The sequence below is a fragment of the Callithrix jacchus genome, chromosome 22 (assembly GCF_049354715.1).
Source record: "Callithrix jacchus isolate 240 chromosome 22, calJac240_pri, whole genome shotgun sequence".
In the NCBI taxonomy this organism is placed as follows: Eukaryota; Metazoa; Chordata; class Mammalia; order Primates; family Cebidae; genus Callithrix; species Callithrix jacchus.
This window is the reverse complement of record NC_133523.1, coordinates 6,608,601-6,626,029: the sequence shown is the minus strand read 5'-3', so window position 1 is coordinate 6,626,029 and position 17,429 is coordinate 6,608,601. Positions and strand designations below refer to the sequence as shown.

The 17,429-nt window shown below is 45.4% G+C and overlaps 1 long non-coding RNA gene across 1 annotated transcript in view; it reads right to left on the bottom strand.

Moving 5' to 3' along the window:
- LOC100401969 (uncharacterized) overlaps positions 1-16,549 on the bottom strand; it is a 28,744-nt gene extending 12,195 nt beyond the window's left edge. Inside the window, exons 1-6 of the long non-coding RNA XR_008478798.2 lie at positions 16,423-16,549; positions 15,566-15,651; positions 15,324-15,431; positions 11,682-11,792; positions 11,074-11,162; positions 10,320-10,449 (exon numbers count right to left, since the gene is read on the bottom strand). This is a non-coding gene — a long non-coding RNA (uncharacterized LOC100401969). The remainder of the gene's footprint in view (positions 1-10,319; positions 10,450-11,073; positions 11,163-11,681; positions 11,793-15,323; positions 15,432-15,565; positions 15,652-16,422) is intronic.
- Positions 16,550-17,429: the final 880 nt, after the last annotated feature.

Below are 17,429 nucleotides of genomic sequence, written 5' to 3'. Positions count from 1 at the left end.
GGCCTCCCAAAGTGCTGGGATTACAGGCGCGAGCCACCGCGCCCGGCCTCCACACATTCCTAGAAGGCCATGCACATACCCAGGGATGAACACATGCTCAGAAAAAATCTGAGAAGGCACCAAGCCCTCACCTTTGACTGACCTTCACGCTCTGCATAAGCAGGAATTGAAGGCTAAGGCAGAATTGTAAAGTGTTTTAGCTGAGTGTTGAAGGCATGCTCCAACATATAATTCAGATCCATCGGCAAAGACTAGTAACCTTTAGGGTTCCAGGTATTAAGAAAATCTCTGACAGATTAGTCACAAGCTGAACATCATGCTAACAGAACAGAGACTTCAGTGGCCACACATGACAAATATGGACATGACAAAATTAGTGCAGAAATGTCACTAAACAAATAATACCAACTACAACAAACCTTGGGGAAAATCAAATTTACAGAACTGCCATATTGTCATATTCTGAAAGTAGTTTTCAGCAAATAAATTATGAGGCACATAGAAAACAAAAATGAAACTGCATCATAGGAAAAAAATGAACAGAAATTGTCCCTAAGGAAACCTAGTCATTGGACTTATTAGGCAATAACTTCAAATCAACCATTTCAAATATGCTGAAAGAGTTAATGGAAATTGTGTACAAAGAATGGAACCACAAGAATGATTCTCACCAAACAGAGAAAATCCTAAAGAGATGGAAATTATAAAAAGGAGCCAGATTGAAGATCCAAGATGGCTGATTAGGAGCAGCTCAGGATTGCAGCTCCCAGTGAAAGTGCAGAGGGTGAATGGATGCCACATTTCCAGACGGATTTTTATTGCCCACAGACCAGGAAACACCCAGGCGGAGGAGCCCCATGGGTCGCCAGTGCAGCTGTTTTGGCCAGCGCGGCTGTTTTGCCGGCGCCTGGGCGTGGTGGTTCTCCATACAAAATACACTGATCTGGGTGCTTTTTTAGCTGGCAATTGGTGCTCCAGGAAGGCAGTGTTGCCCATTCATCCGATTAAAAAGGGGACTGAAACAGGGAGCCAGGCCAGGAGATTCCTGGGCAAAAAAGGACCACGAATCTCAGCGCCGCTGTTTCAGGAGGCGTAGTGGGTTGCTGCACGGGAAATCACACAGATCCCGGCACCTTTTCAACAGGCGACTGGAACACCTGGGAGAGAGTCAACTGTTCAACTGAAAAAAAAAAAAAAAAAAAGGCTCTGAGGCAGGGAGCCAGGTCATCAGGCTCGGCTGGTCCCACCCCCACAAAAAAACAGCAATTGGAAATGCTCTGGGTTGAGAGTTTCACGGCAAGCACAGCTGAACCCGGGAAGGTCCAGCTCTGCAGGGAGGGGTGTCCGCCATTACCAAGGTACTCCACCACTAAGGAGGTAGTCCGCCATTGATGAGGCAGCCTGCCATTGCCGAGGCAACCTGCCATTACAGAAGTGGGCCACCATTGCCCAGGCAGTTCTAACTATACCCATATAAACAGGACTGCAGGGAAGTTCACACAACAGCTGGGCAGAGCCCACAGTGGCTCAGCAAAGCCTCTGCAGGCAGATAGTGACTAGGCTACCTCATTGCTGAGTAGAGCAGCCCTGAAAAAAACGCAGCAGCACAACGGAAACTCATAAATAAAGCCCTAACTCCCTGGGACAGAACACCTGGTAAAAAAAAAAGGGGGTTTATGAGTTCTGCTTCAGCAGACTTAAACGTACCTGCCCAGCAGCTCTGAATGAACAACAGAGCTCACAGTTCAGCACTTGAGCTCCCATAAAGGACAGACTGTCTCCTCAAGTAGCTCCCTGACCCCCATATATCCAGAGTCACCTCATAAAGGAGAGATCAGACTGACATTTGGCGGGTATCCTTCTGGGACAAAGATAGCAGAAGAAGAAACTGGTAGCAGCCCTTACTGTTCTGCAGCTGCTGCAGGTGATCCCTAGGCAAGCAGGGCCTAGAGTGGACCTCAGCAGTCCTACAGCAGAGGGGCCAGACTGTTAAAAGGAAAACTAAGAAACATAAATAACTTCATCATCAACAAACTGGACATCCACTCAGAGACCCAATCTGAAAGTCAGCAACTACAAAGATGACAGTTGGATAAATCCACAAAGATGGAAAGAAACCAGCACAAAAAGGATGAAAACACCCAAAACCAAAACACCTCTCCTCCTACAAGGGATCACAACTCCTCACCAGCAACTGAACAAGGCTGGATGGAGAATGAGTGTGATGAAATGACAGAATCAGGCTTCAGAAGGTGGGTAATAAGAAACTTCCTTGAGCTAAAACAACCTGTTCTAACCCGATGCAAAGAAACTAAGAACCTTGAAAAAAGATTTGACGAAATGCTAACGAGAATGGACAACTTAGAGAGGAATATAAGTGAATTGATGAAGCTGAAAAACACAACACAAGAATGTCACGAAGCATGCACAAGTTTCAACAGCTGAACTGACCAAGCAGAAGAAAGGATATCAGAGGTCGAAGATCAAGTCAATGAAATAAAACGAGAAGGCAAGATTAGAGAAAAAAGAGTAAAAAGGAATGAACAAAGTCTCCAAGAAATATGGGACTATGTGAAAGACCTAATCTACATTTGATAGGTGTACCTAAATGTGACGCAGAGAATGAATCAAAGCTGGAATATACTCTTCAGGATATCATCCAGGAAAACTTCCCCAACCTAGCAAGGCAGGCCAATATTCAAGTCCAGGAAATACAGAGACCACCACAAAGATATTCCTCAAGAAGAGCAACCCCAAGGCACATAATCATCAGATTCACCAGGGTTGAAATGAAGGAGAAAATACTAAGGGCAGCCAGAGAGAAAGGTTGGGTTACCCACAAAGGGAAGCCCATCAGAGACTCACAGCAGATCTCTCAGCAGAAACCCTACAGGCCAGAAGAGAGTGGGGGCCAATATTCAACATCCTTAAAGAAAAGAACTTTCAACCCAGAATTTCATATCCAGCCAAACTAAGCTTCATAAATGAAGGAAAAATAAAATCCTTTGCAAACAAGCAAGTACTCATAGATTTCATCACCACAGGGCCTGCTTTACAAGAGCTCCTGAAACAGGCACTACACATAGAAAGGAAAAACCAGTACCAGCCACTCCAAAAACATACCAAATGGTAAAAAGCATCAATACAATGAAGAATCCACATCAACTAACTGGCAAAACAGCCAGCTAGCATCAAAATGGCAGTATCAAATTCATACATAATAATATTAACCCTAAATGTAAATGGACTAAATGCCCCAATCAAAAGACACAGACTAGCAAATTGGATAAAAAGCCAAAACCCATCAGTGTGCTGTATCCAGGAAACCCATCTCACATGAAAGGATACACAAAGGCTCAAAATAAAGGGATGGAGGAAGATTTACCAAGCAAATGGAAAGCAAAAAAAAAGCAGGAGTTGCAATTCTCATCTCTGATAAAATAGACTTTAAAGCAACAAAGATCAAAAGAGACAAAGAAGGACATTACATAATGGTAAAAGGATCAATGCAACAAGAAGAGCTAACAATCCTAAATATATATGCACCCAATACAGGAGCACCCAGATACATACAACAAGTTCTTAATGACTTACAAAGAGACTTAGACTCCCACACAATAATAGTGGGAGACTTTAACACCCCATTGTCAATATTAGACATATCAACCAGACAGAAAATTAACAAGGATATCCAGGACTTGAACTCAGACCTGGAAGAAGCAAACCTAATAGACATTTACAGAAGTCTCCACCCCAAAGCCACAGAATATACATTCTTCTCAGCACCATATCACACCTACTCTAAAATTGACCACATAATTGGAAGTAAATCACTCCTCAGCAAATGCAAAAGAATGGAAATCATGACAAATAGTCTCTCAGACAACAGTGCAATTAAGTTAAAACTCAGAATTCAGAAACTCAGAACTGCACAGCTTCATGGAAACTGAACAACTGGCTCTTGAATGTTGACTGGATAAACAATGAAATGAAGGCAGAAATAAAGATGTTCTTAGAAACCAATGAGAAAGAAGACACAACATACCAGAATCTCTGGGACACATTTAAAGCAGTCTCTACGGGAAAATATATACCAGTGTAAGTGCCCATATGAGAAACAAGGAGAGATCTAAAATTGACACCCTATTATCAAAATTGAAAGAGCTAGAGGAGCAAGATAAAAAAAAGCTCAAAGCCTAGCAGAAGACAAAAAATAACTAAGATCAGAGCAGAACTGAAGGAGATAGAGACACAAAAAACCCTTCAAAACATTCAATAAATCCAGGAGATGGTTTTTTTAAAAGATCAACAAAATAGATAGACCACTAGCCAGATTAATAAAAAAGAAAAGAGAGAATAACCAAATAGCTGCAATAAAAAATGATAAAGGGGATATCACCTCAGATTCCACAGAAATTCAAACCATCATCAGAGATTATTACAAACAACTCTATGTACATAAACTAGTAAACCTGGAAGAAATGGATAAATTCCTGGACACTTGCCTCCTCCCAAGCCTAAACCAGAAAGAAGTCAAAATTCTGAATAGACCAATAACAAGGTCTGAAGCTGAGGCAGCAATTAAGAGCCTACCACCCAAAAAAAGCCCAAGTCCAGATGGGTTCACAGCTGAATTCTACCAGACATACAAAGAGGAGCTGATACCATTCCTCCTGAAACTATTCCAAATAATCCAAAAAGAGGGAATCCTTCCCAAATCATTTTATGAGACCAACATCATCCTGATACCAAAACCTGGCAGAGACTCAACAAGAAAAGAAAACTTCAGGCCAATATCCATGATGAACATAGATGCAAAAATCTTCAATAAAATACTGGCAAGCCGATTGAAACAGCACATCAAAAAGCTTATCCACCATGATCAAGTAGGATTCATTCCAGGAATGCAAGGCTGGTTCAACATACGCAAATCTATAAATGTAATTCACCACATAAACAGAACCAGACAAAAGCCACATGATTATCTCAATTGATGCAGAGAAGGCCTTTGACAAAATTCAACAGCCCTTTATGCTAAAAACCCTCAATAAACTAGGTATTGATGGAACGTACCTCAATATAATAAAAGCTATTTACGACAAACCGACAGCCAATATCATACTGAATGGGCAAAAACTGGAAGCATTCCCTTTGAAATCTGGCACTAGACAAGGATGCCCTCTCTCACCACTCCTATTCAATATAGTACTAGAAGTTCTAGCCAGAGCAATCAGGCAAGAAAAAGAAATAAAGGGTATTCAAATAGGAAAGGAGGAAGTCAAATTGTCTCTATCTGCAGATGACATGACTGTATATCTAGAAGACCCCATCGTCTCAGCCCAAAATCTCCTGAAACTGATAAACAACTTCAGCCAAGTCTCAGGATACAAAATCAATGTGCAAAAATCACAAGCATTCCTATACACCAGTAACAGACTTAAAGAGAGCCAAATATAGAAAAACTGCCATTCACAATTGCTATAAAGAGAATAAAATACCTAGGAATACAACTAACCAGGAACATAAAGGACCTCTTCAAGAACTACAAACCACTGCTCAACGAAATAGAGAGGACACAAACAGATGGAGAAACATTCCATGTTCATGGTTGGTATGACTCAATATCGTGAAAATGGCCATACTGCCCAAAGTAATTTACAGATTCAACACTATCCCCATCAAGCAACCAATGACCTTCTTCACAGAACTGGAAAAAACCACCTTAAACTTCATATGGAACCAAAAGAGAGCCCACATAGCCAAGTCAATTCTAAGCAAAAAGAACAAAGCGGGAGGCATCACACTACCAGACTTCAAACTATACTACAAGGGTACAGTAATCAAAACAGCATGGTACTGATACCAAAACAAGATAAAGACCAATGGAACAGAACAGAGGCCTCGGAGGCAACACAACATATCTACAAGCATCCCATCTTTGACAAACCTGACAAAAACAAATAATGGGGAAAGGATTCCCTGTTTAATAAATGGTGTTGGGAAAACTGGCTAGCTATGTGCAGAAAGCAGAAACTGGACCCCTTCCTGACACCTTACACTAAAATTAACTCCAGATGGATTAAAGACTTAAACATAAAACCTAACACCATAAAAACCCTAGAAGAAAATCTAGGCAAAACCATTCAGGACATAGGCATAGGCAAGGACTTCATGACCAAAATACCAAAAGCATTGGCAACAAAAGCCAAAATAGACAAATGGGACCTAATCAAACTCCACAGCTTCTGCACAGCAAAAGAAACAGTCATTAGAGTGAATCAGCAACCAACAGAATGGGAAAATATTTTTGCAGTTTACCCATCTAACAAAGGGCTGATATCCAGAATTTACAAAGAACTAAAACAGATTTATAAGAAAAAAGCCCATTCAAAAGTGGGCAAAGGATATGAACAGACACTTTACAAAAGAAGACATACATGAGGCCAAAAAACATGAAAAAATGCTCATCATCACTGGTCATTAGAGAAATGCAAATCAAAACTACATTGAGATACTATCTCATGCCAGTTAGAATGGTGATCACTAAAAAATCTGGAGAGAAAAAAAAAAAAAAAAAAAAAATCTGGAGACAACAGATGCTGGAGAGGATGTGAAGAAACAGGAACACTTTTACACTGTTGGTGGGAGTGTAAATTAGTTCAACCATTGTGGAAGACAGTGTGGCGATTCCTCAAGGACCTAGAAATAGAAATTCCATTTGACCCAGCAATGCTGTTACTGGGTATATATCCAGAGAACTATAAGTCATTCTACTACAAGGACACATGCACACGAATGTTCACTGCAGCACAGTTTACAATAGCAAAGACCTGGAACCAACCCAAATGCCCATCGATGATAGACTGGACAGGGAAAATGTGGCACATATACACCATGGATTATGCAGCCATCAAAAACGAGTTTGTGTCCTTTGTAGGGACATCGATGAACTTGGAAACCATCATTCTCAGCAAACTGACACAAGAACAGAAAATCAAACACCGCATGGTCTCACTCATAATGAGGACACATGGACACAGGGAGGGGAGCACTACACACTGGAGTGTGTTGGGGGGAAATAGGGGAGGGACAGCAGGGGGTGGGGAGTTGGGGAGAGATAGCATGGGGAGAAATGCCAAATATAGGTGAAGGGGAGGAAGGCAGCAAATCACACTGCCACGTGTGTACCCATGCAACAATCTTGCATGTTCTTCACATGTACCCGAAAACTTAAAATGCAATTAAAAGAAAAAAAAAAAGGAGCCAAACAGGAATTTTAAAATTGAAAAATATATTATCTGAAATGAAAAATTTACTAGAAGGGGTTCATCAGAAGACTTGATCAGGAGGAAGACACAATCAGTGTGAACTTGAAGAAAGGTCAGTAAAGATTGCTTGATCTGTAACGCAGAAATTAAAAAGGGAAAAAAATGAACAGAGACTAGGAGACCCAGAAGACATCATCAAACATCTGAATACACATAACGGGAGTTGCTACTGGAGAGGAGGCAGAAAAAGGAGCAGAAGGAATATAGGAAAAATAGGTCAATAATGGTGGCTCACGCCTGTGTTATAGCAATTTGGAAAGCTGAGGTGGGAGAATCACCTGAGGTCATGAGTTTGAGACCAGCCTAGCCAACATAGTGAAACCCTGTCTCTACTGAAAATATAAAAATTAGCCAGATGTGGTGGTGTGCGTTTGTAATCCCAACTATTCAGGAGGCTGAGGCAGGGAGAACTGCTTGAACCCAGGAGGTGGAGGTTGTAGTGAGCTGAGATCATGCCAGTGCACTCTAGCCTGGGTGACAGAGCAAGTCTCTGGGAAAAAAAAAAAAGGAAAGAAAAAAGAATATATGGAAAAATAACAGCCAAACATTCCCAAATTTGATGAAAATTACAAGTCTATACACCCAAGCAGCTCAATGATCTCCAAATAGGATACGCTCAAAAAACTCATGCTGTGATACCTTAAAATTAAACTGTTAAAAACCAAAGACAAAGAGATTATCCTGAAAAATAGCAAGGGCAAAATAAGTCATCATGTACAAGATTAACAGCTGATTTCTCATCAAAAACCATGGAGGCCACAAGCCAGTGGCATGACATACTCCAAGTACTGAAAGATGAACCAAGAATTCTATCTCTTGCAAAGCTATCATTCAAGACAGTAAAAAAGGCAATCCATTGAATGGGAGGAGGTATTTGAAAATGATAAATAATATTTGATAAGGTTCCAGTGTTGAGAACATATAAAGAACTCTTACAACTCAATAACAAAAAGGCAAACAAGGGCTGGGCACAGTGGCTCACATCTGTAGTCCCAGCACTTTGGGAGGCCGAGGCGGGTGGATCACAAGGTCAAGAGATCGAGACCATCCTGGTCAACATGGTGAAACTCCGTCGCTACTAAAAATACAAAAAATTAGCTGGGCATGGTGGCGCGTGCCTGTAATCCCAGCTACTCGGGAGGCTGAGGCAGAAGAATTGCCTGAACCCAGGAGGCAGAGGTTGCAGTGAGCCGAGATCGTGCCATTGCACTCCAGCCTGGGTAACAAGAGCGAAACTCTGTCTCAAAAAAAAAAAAAAAAAAGGCAAATAATGCCCCCCAAATGGTAAAAGGACTTGAATGAACATTTCTCCAAAATAGATGTGTAAATGGCCAAAAGGCACAAGGAAAGATGGCCAGTCTCATCATTTTTTTAGGGAAACAGAAATTAAAAACCACAGCCAGGTGTGGTGGCTCACACCTGTAACCTCAGCATTCTGGAAGGCCGAGGTGGGAGGATCAACTGAGGTCAGGAGTTTGAGACCTGCCTGGCCAACATGGTGAAACCTGTCTCTACTAAAAATACAAAAATTAGCCTGGTGTAGTGGTGCATGCCTGTAATCCTAGCTACTTGGGAGGCTGAGACAGGAGAATCTCTTGAACTAGGAAGGCGGAGGTTGCAGTGAGCTGAGACTGCGCCACTGCTTTCCAGTCTGGACAAAAGAGTCAGACTCCATCTCAAAAAAAAAAAAAAAAAAAGGGAAATAAAAACCACAATGAGATGACACCCACAAGAATGGGTACAGTAATTTTTTTTTAATGGAAGAGAGAAATGTTGGTAAGGATGCAGAGAAACTGTAATACGTTGCTGGTCTCATACATGGCCGGTACAAAGTAAAATGGTCCAGTAGGTGTGGAGGCTCCTCAACACATCAAACATAGATACCACAGAATATTCCACTCCTCGGTATATACCCAAGAGAAAACCGGTGTGCAAGCAGCATCTTGTACATGAATGTTCACTGCACACTACCCACAAGAGCCAAAAGGTGAGAACAGGCCAAATTTCCATCAGCTGATGAACTGATACATAAAACGTGGTATATTCACATAATGAAATATTCAACCGCAAAAAGAATGAAGTTTAGATACCTGCTACAACATGGTTATACTTTGAGAACATCGGCCAGGCATGGTGGCTCACACCTGTAATCCCAGCACTTTGGGAGGCCAAGGTGAGTGGCCAGGAGTTGAAGCCCATCGGCCTGGCCAACATGGTGAAAAATACAAAAATTTGCCTGGTGGCACATGCCTGTAGTCCCAGCTATTCAGTAGGCTGAGGCAGGAGAACAGACTGAAACTGGGAGGTGGAGGCTGCAGTGAGCCGAGATCCCACCACTGCACTCCAGCCTGGGGCAACAGAGTAAAACCTCGTCTCAAAAAAGAAAAGAAAAGAAAACATTATGCTAAGTAAAAAGTGACACACAAAAGACCACATTTTGTATGATCCAATTTATATAAAATGTCAAGAATAGAGCCAGGAATGGTGGCTCACAGCTGTAATACCAGCACTTTGGAAAGCTAAGGCAGGAGGACTGCCTGAGCCCAGAAGTTCAAGACCAGCCTGGGCAACATAGCAAGACCCTGTCTCTACAAAAAAATACACAAATTAGCCGGGCGTGGTACACACCTGTGGTCCCAGCTACTCAGGGTCACGCCACTGCACTATAGCCTGGGTGATGGAGGGAGACACTATCTAAAAATCACCCCCACAAAAAGAGGAGACACACCCATAGAGACAGAAGGATTAGTGGCTGCCAAGGTTTTCAGGAGGGAGGAATGGGCTTATTTCTGGCGTGACAACTACGCTCTGGAATTAGTGGTGGTGGTTGTACTACACTGTGAACATATGAAAAGCCACTGAATTGGACACTTAAAAAAAACCAGTTTAAACGGTGACTTTTCTGTCCTGTGAATGTTACCTCAATTTAAAAAACAGAAAAAGAGTATTTCCTTAGTCATTAAATAAATGCAGGAATGGCATCAGGCTTACCCAGTGAGGAGGACAGGTTCCAGGAATCCTCCAGCATCACGTTCCTATATAGTGTCTTTTGGGCAGGGTCCAGCAACACCCAATCTTCCTGGGTGAACTCCACAGCCACATCCTTGAAGGTCACCTACCCCTAAAGCATCGCAAACATCACAGTTTAGCCTAGGACCACCCTCACCAACTGCACAGGAAGAGGGCCCAGGAGAACAGAGCCAGGGCTGGGGAAACCTGAGCAGGAGATGGGCGGGCTTCTGAGCTCCTCTCCCTGGCTTCCAGGCTCAGCCCTCAATGCTTGACTCCTTAGGCCACTCCTCAGGTTTAATGCACAGTACCCCAGAGCAACTGTCTTCTCTCTCTCAGACTGGGGGCTCCTGTGATCTTATTCTCTCAATCTCCAGGGGAGCACGGGCCCGGGACATGGCAGAAAGCAGAGGAACACTTGGCGAGTGAATGAACGATTCCGTATGGCTTTTATAAACTGCTTGGGCTTAGAACACCATCACACCTTTACGTGGCTTTCCCTTAAAACTCTCAGGAGCACATGATGTACTTAGGGACCTGGAGAAAGTTCTGAACCTGCAGTAACCGTCCACACACACCGATTTTCTGGGCAGCCCTCACCCTCCATCAGATGCCTAGAAATCCTGGGATGCCTCAGGAGCCAGTCTGGCTGCAAGGCTTCAGGCTGCTGGAAGGTATGAAGTCCAAACTTCTGGCTAAAGGAATAATGATTTGGGAAAAGGAGCATCCAACTCACCTGCAGCCAGCTTCTCAGGAGCTCATTAACCAGGCCTCCGCCTTCAGTGTGTCCTTTTTGCTGAGAGGCTGGGAATGGGGAAGATGCAGCTGGAGGAGGAGAAATGAGTCCCGGGGATTCAGGCTAGTCTAACACCCACGTATCTGCCTGTGATTGACCATATCGCCCTCCTATACCCACGCAGCGCCCACCTACACCCCATGCAAACACCTACCCACGGCTCTCCTAAGACACCCAAACACAGCCCTGTCTCACCAACTAAAGGTAACAGGGCTCAAGGTCTGACTGCACTTGGGGAAGAGATTATTACCATTTCGCAGATGAGGAAACAGGTTCCAAGGACATCACTATGTTTTTATCAGGTTCACAGAAAGAAAGAAAGGGAGAATTCAAAAGCTCCAGCACATTCACTACACAATAACATCCACAGACACCCAAACACCTAAGTCCCAAATCCCAAGAGCCGCCCGATCAAACACGGAGGACCTCTGGGCCCCTGGGGCTCCACTCCTGCCTCACCTGCTCTGCCCAGCCCCCTCCCGTCTCAGGCTGAGGGTCAGAGCCTTTCGATCCTGGACTATGAGAAATGCTAAGACCCCGTGACTCACCACCGGCGGCGTGTAGGACAAGGGCCGCCATCCTGTGACTCTGACAGCCAAAGGGCAGCCGGGAGGCAGGATGAGCCTCCCTTCTTCCCAAAGCACTCTCACGACGGTGTTCTGGAAGAAATAAAACACTTCAAGTCCCCACAGCCTCCTCCCTCTCGAGATGCTGGGGACAGGCCCTCCTCAGCCCACCCGTCCTGTCCTTCTTCAAATGCAAGTTCTGGCTTCCACATTGAGCCTTTACTTTGCTGAGCAGATGAATTTAGGGCCACCTGATGGCAAAACTTGCCTTCCTCGGTCCTCGACACAATGACCAATCTGTCCCTGGCTCCGTACCCCTTGAGAACCTAGGCTTTGTGGAGTCTCATAGCACATTCTGCTTGTCCAAGTGCGGTCAGTAATGTGTTCCCTGCCACGCCCTCCTTCCCTGGGGACTCCAGCGCCTGCCTCCATCACTCCTCCCATCTCCAATCCCAAGTCCCGCATGATGTCAGAGACCCCCCAGAGTCTCAGGGGTTCCTCAGCTCTACAGCTCTCTGCCTTCACACCCCTTGGCCACACATTTCCACAGGTACGCTCAGCCTCCATCATCACAGCACTCAAGAACAATGCTCACAAACTCCCCTCTCTGAACCCAACCTCCCTCCTCAACTTCCACTGAGTTCACTGATTTTTCTCTCATGGTGTGTCCTGTGACCACAAGCAGGCCTCCTCTCCTGCCCATCCACTGCCTCAGTCACCCCCTCTCCTGCCCATCCACTGCCTCAGTCACCCCCTCTCCTGCCCATCCACTGCCTCAGTCACCCCCTCTCCTGCCCATCCCCTGACTCCGTCACCCCCTCTCCAGACCATACCCTGCCTTCATCACCCCCTCTCCTGCCTGTGTCCCGCCTCTGTCACTGTGGGTACCCCCCCCATATAGGCACCGAGGAATGAGATCTAAGCAGAACCCTGGCACACTTAGGGCTTGAGGAATATCTCACTTTATAGTGTTACTACTCAGCTACTTCCTTTTATATAATCCTTTACATCATCATATATTAGTTTATAGAAATAGGGCTTGACGAATCCCTTTATACAATCCTCTATATATAATCATATAATAGTTGGACAGTATGAGTGCCTAAGGATATTTCCCTACATATATACCTATAATTATATCTTAGTTCATAATCAGAGGAATGCCTAGAGTGGACACAGTACAGAGCATGAATTAAGGAATAAGCAGCTTATAATCAGAGGAATGCCTAGAGCAGAGACAGTGCAGAGCATGATTTAAGGGACAAACCGTTATACCAGGACAAGAACCCATGGCCCAGGCGGCAGCATTCAGTATCATAAAGATACCCGCTGTATGGCAGGCTTGGGGCGAGAGCCACTCCTCCTGATAAAGGAGCTAGGACCTTGCTCCAGTTCTTGTGGAAGGCTGCCCTCAGACCGGCAATCCACCTTGTGACTGTGAACTTTATCAGCTCTTGCTACTGTGCTGCTTGAAAAGCATCTTCCCATAGAACCCATTGGAAGCTGCCAGAAGGTAGCGGTAACCTTGACAGCTCTGTCACTGCAATGTGACTTAAAGCATCCTCCTATAAATCTTAGTAGTAGTTTCCCATAGACAGAAGTATTGCACACTGCACCCTCTTCACTGCGCACGGCCTACCTTCAAGCCTCGGTGACCTAATAGGGGTGGACCCCTTACTGCACACGGCCCTTGCCTTCATGGGAACGGGCCCCTTGCTGTGCACTGTCCACCTCCTAGCCTAGGTGACCTAATGGGGTGGACCCCATGTTTCATTGCTCACGACCCTATCACTATCCTTAAAGATGATTTCACTCACTGCCCTGCCCCCTAACCTATACACAATAAATACTCATGCTTCTGGACATTCGGGGCCTCGCCTGACTCCACTTATAGGTGGCGTGGCCCCCTGAGCCCAGCTATGTTTTCCTTGTACTTCTCTGTCCTGTCTCTTTATTTCTCGGATCCTGCGCCTCAGCACAGCATAAGGCTCACCCCACAACCCTCTGGGGCCCAACATGCCCTACATGTCACACCCTCTCCTGCCTGTGCCCCGCCTCCATCACCCCCTCTCCTGCCTGTACCCTGCCTCCGTCACCCCCTCCCCTGCCTGTACCCTGCCTCCGTCACCCCCTCCCCTGCCTGTGCCCTGCCTCGGCCACCCCACCTCCTACCCATGCCCTGCCTCAGTCACCCCTGTCCTGATTTCCTGCTCACAGAGCTTGGATGTGGCTGCCCCTCATTTCAGTTGATTTCCTCCTCCTCCCCAACCTCCACTGTCATGCCAGCCCAGCAGAACTCCAGCCATTTTCTATCAGAGACTGTCTAGATTCCTAAAACTTTTAAGAATCGATCTGAAAGATACACAAATAGTAAAAGACATGTAAGATTACTCACTGTGACATTACTTACAATGCAGCCATTAAAAAAAAAAAAAGAGATCTCATGAGATCTGATTTAAAAAAAAAGAAACTAAAAGAGAGGCCTGGGAGTAGTGGCTCACGCCTGTAATCCTACTACTTTGGGAAGCTGAGGCAGGTGGCCCACTTGAGGTCAGGAGTTCAAAAACCAACCTGACCAACACGGTGAAACTCTGTGTCCACTAAAAATACAAAAAATTAGCTGAGCGTGGTGGCGCATGCCTGTAATCCCAGCTACTCGGGAGGCTGAGGCAGAATTGCTTGAACCTGGGAGGCAGAGGTTGCAGTGAGCTGAGATAGCATTATCCAGCCTGGGCAACAAGAGTGAAATTCCATCTCAAACAAATAGAGAAGATCTCTAGGTATCAATAGAGGTTATTATTCCCAGTAAATTAAAGGGGAAAAAAATAAGACACCCAACAGTATATATGGAATGTTTTCTTTTTTATGAGAAAAGGGCTGTGTGTGTGTGTGTGTGTGTGTGTGTGTATACACACAAAGATGAAAGCAGCCAAGGGTGGGGTGGGGGTGGGGGTTTGGCATCTGGATTTAGGGATTTGTGAGAGTGAATGTGGGCCAGGTAGACAAAACAGAGTTGGAGGGGTGGGTGGTGGTGGCTGCTCATGGAAGGCAGGGCCACTCAGTCTCTCTCCAAATTTGTACTGAGATGCAGAATTCAGGCTCTGGCTTCCTTCTAGATCTCTTGCCCAGGGAATTTATGCTGGATGATCCCCATACGCCCTATCTCCAGGGAGGAAAGGACTGGGAGAGAATGGAATAGACAGCCATTCCCCACAGGCCAGGTGTTCAGTGGTACCTGGAACCAAGCAGAGATCCGTGGCTCTTTCCCCATTCCTCCCCTGCAGCCTCTCAGCCTCCAGCCTCCAATGAACACAGCTGCCAAGTGTCTCTGCTATCTGGTCCCTGTGGCTGGCAGAACAACGGCACCCCCAAAATTCACATATACATGTGAAAAGCTGATATATTTGTACTCATCTGTAAATGTCTAAAATTTTTAGTATTATGACATTCAAGAAAATCTGCATTATGGCCAGGCTTGGTGGCTCATGCCTGTAATCCCAACACTTTGGGAGGCCGAGGTAGGCGGATCACCTGAGGTCAGGAGTTCGAGACCAGCCTGGCCAGCATGACAAAACCCCGTCTCTACTAAAAATACAAAAGTTAACTGGGTGTGGTGGTGCGCACCTGTAATCCCAGCTACTTGGGAGGCTGAGGCAGGAGACTTGCTTGAACCTGAGAGGCGGAGGTTGAAATGAGCTGAGATAGCACCACTGCACTGGACAATAATGACATCTGAAGTAAAAAAAAAAAAAAGATATGCTCACTCTTAGTAATTCCTTGTTTGCAACCTGAGCACAGGAAAAACTCATTTGCAGTTTTTCTACACAGTGGAGTCTTGTAAGCTGCAGGTTCTACACGGTACTCACCTGATCTTACAGAAACATCAGTGAGGACAGGTGAATCCTGAGGCTGGTTTCAACACAAATCTGAGCTTGAATGATACTTTTCTTGTCTGAAAAAGCGGGGGAGGGGGGCACAAAAATCGCTTACGAGGCCTTTTGTAGGGAGTATGTACATATAGTAAAATGTATTTATTGAGGGTAATACAGCTGTTGCATAGAAAGGCCACCCCATTCACTTAAAAAACTGATTTAAAGAATAATAAGAACCCAGGCTATCAGCTGTGCCTGAATTCACCTGATTCCTCTCCAGCCATCTGCTCCCTAAAATGAAACAAGGAGCTTAAAGCTGTTTCCATTTGACTTGCTTAACTCACGTGGCTGGAGATTTTATGGTGACTCCAGATGCTTTAAATTCGTCACTATAGTCTTATAAGCGACTCAGCTGAATTGTAAATAATTTCTACAATGTATTCAGGACTGCAGAGACCTGAATGCCCTCCAGCAGGGTTTCCCAGCCTGGGCTCTACCGACGTTTGGGGCTGGAGAGTCTTTGCAGGCGGCAGCTGCCTTTACGCGCTGCAGGGTGCTGCGCTGCTAGCACTCCTGGCCTCCCCCCTCTAGATCACAGCAGCACAGTGCCTCCTACCCTGCATTCTGTGACCTCCAGAAATGTCTCCAGCTAGAGCCAAAAGTCCCATGGAACGCAGAATCGCCCTGGGTGCGGGCGACAGGGGCGTGGGGGCCACGACCCCGGAAGAAACAGCAGCTTTGGGCTGACCTGGGCACACAGCCCGAGGTCTCAGGGGCGGAAACCCGGCTCCCGGGAGGGACGCGGGGGCCGCGGCTGGGCCCTCTCTCTGGACCCGGACCCAAACCCTCACCTGCCGATCACCCGAGCCCAGCACCTCCAGGCGGGCCAAAAACACCGACTCGCGGAGATCAAGACTCCCACGCGCGGCGACTGAGATTCTTCTCACAACACACTCCCGTGCTTCCGCTTCCGGTCTCGGGCTGGCAGAGTTGCACCTCCTCTTCCGGCCCCAGGTGGTCCCGCCCTAAAATGCTGCACCTCTTGGGTTTAAGTGGTTCTCCTGCCTCAGCCCGCCGAGTAGCTAGGATTACAGGCCCCCACCAAAACGCCCGGCTAAATTTTGTGTTTTTAGTAGAAATGGGGTTTCACCATGTTTGTCAGGCTCGTCTCAAATTTCTGACCTCAGGTGATCCACCCACCTCGGCCTCCCAAAGTGCTAGTATTACAGGCGTGAGCCACTGCGCCCTGCCTAATTTTGTATTTTTAGTAGAGATGGGGTTTCTCCATGTTGGTCAGGCTGGTCTCGAACTGTCGACCTCAGGTGATCTGGCCGCCTCAGCCTCCCAAAGTTCTAGGATTACAGGCGTAACAACTGATCTCTGGATGCCCCTGAGAGTGTCGTATTCTGGAATGGTGCAGTTCACTGCATTGTGGAAATCCTGGCTTCCTGTAATTCTGATAGTTCCTATGAGGCACACAGCTGTGAACTGTCAGCAGGCGATATTCTCAGCAGCTGGGGGGTGGAAGCACTGGCCACGGACAGGACTCCGGGTTGAGGCTCACAGCATCCACTGCTCCTTCTCTTTTCTCCCCATCCTGGCTATTGTTAATAATCTTGACTGGGCAAGGTGGCTCACATGTGTAATCTCAGCACTTTGGGAGTGTATTATATATAATTTAATTATTTAATTTTTCACTTAAGTACTTCACTTAAGCACTTTGGGAGTGTACATTATATATAAAAATATATGGTATATATATTTTTCTTTATAATATATATTATAAATATATAATTGTATAATATCAGATGTGTTCTATGTATGATTTATATATAAATTACACATATATTTAGAGACA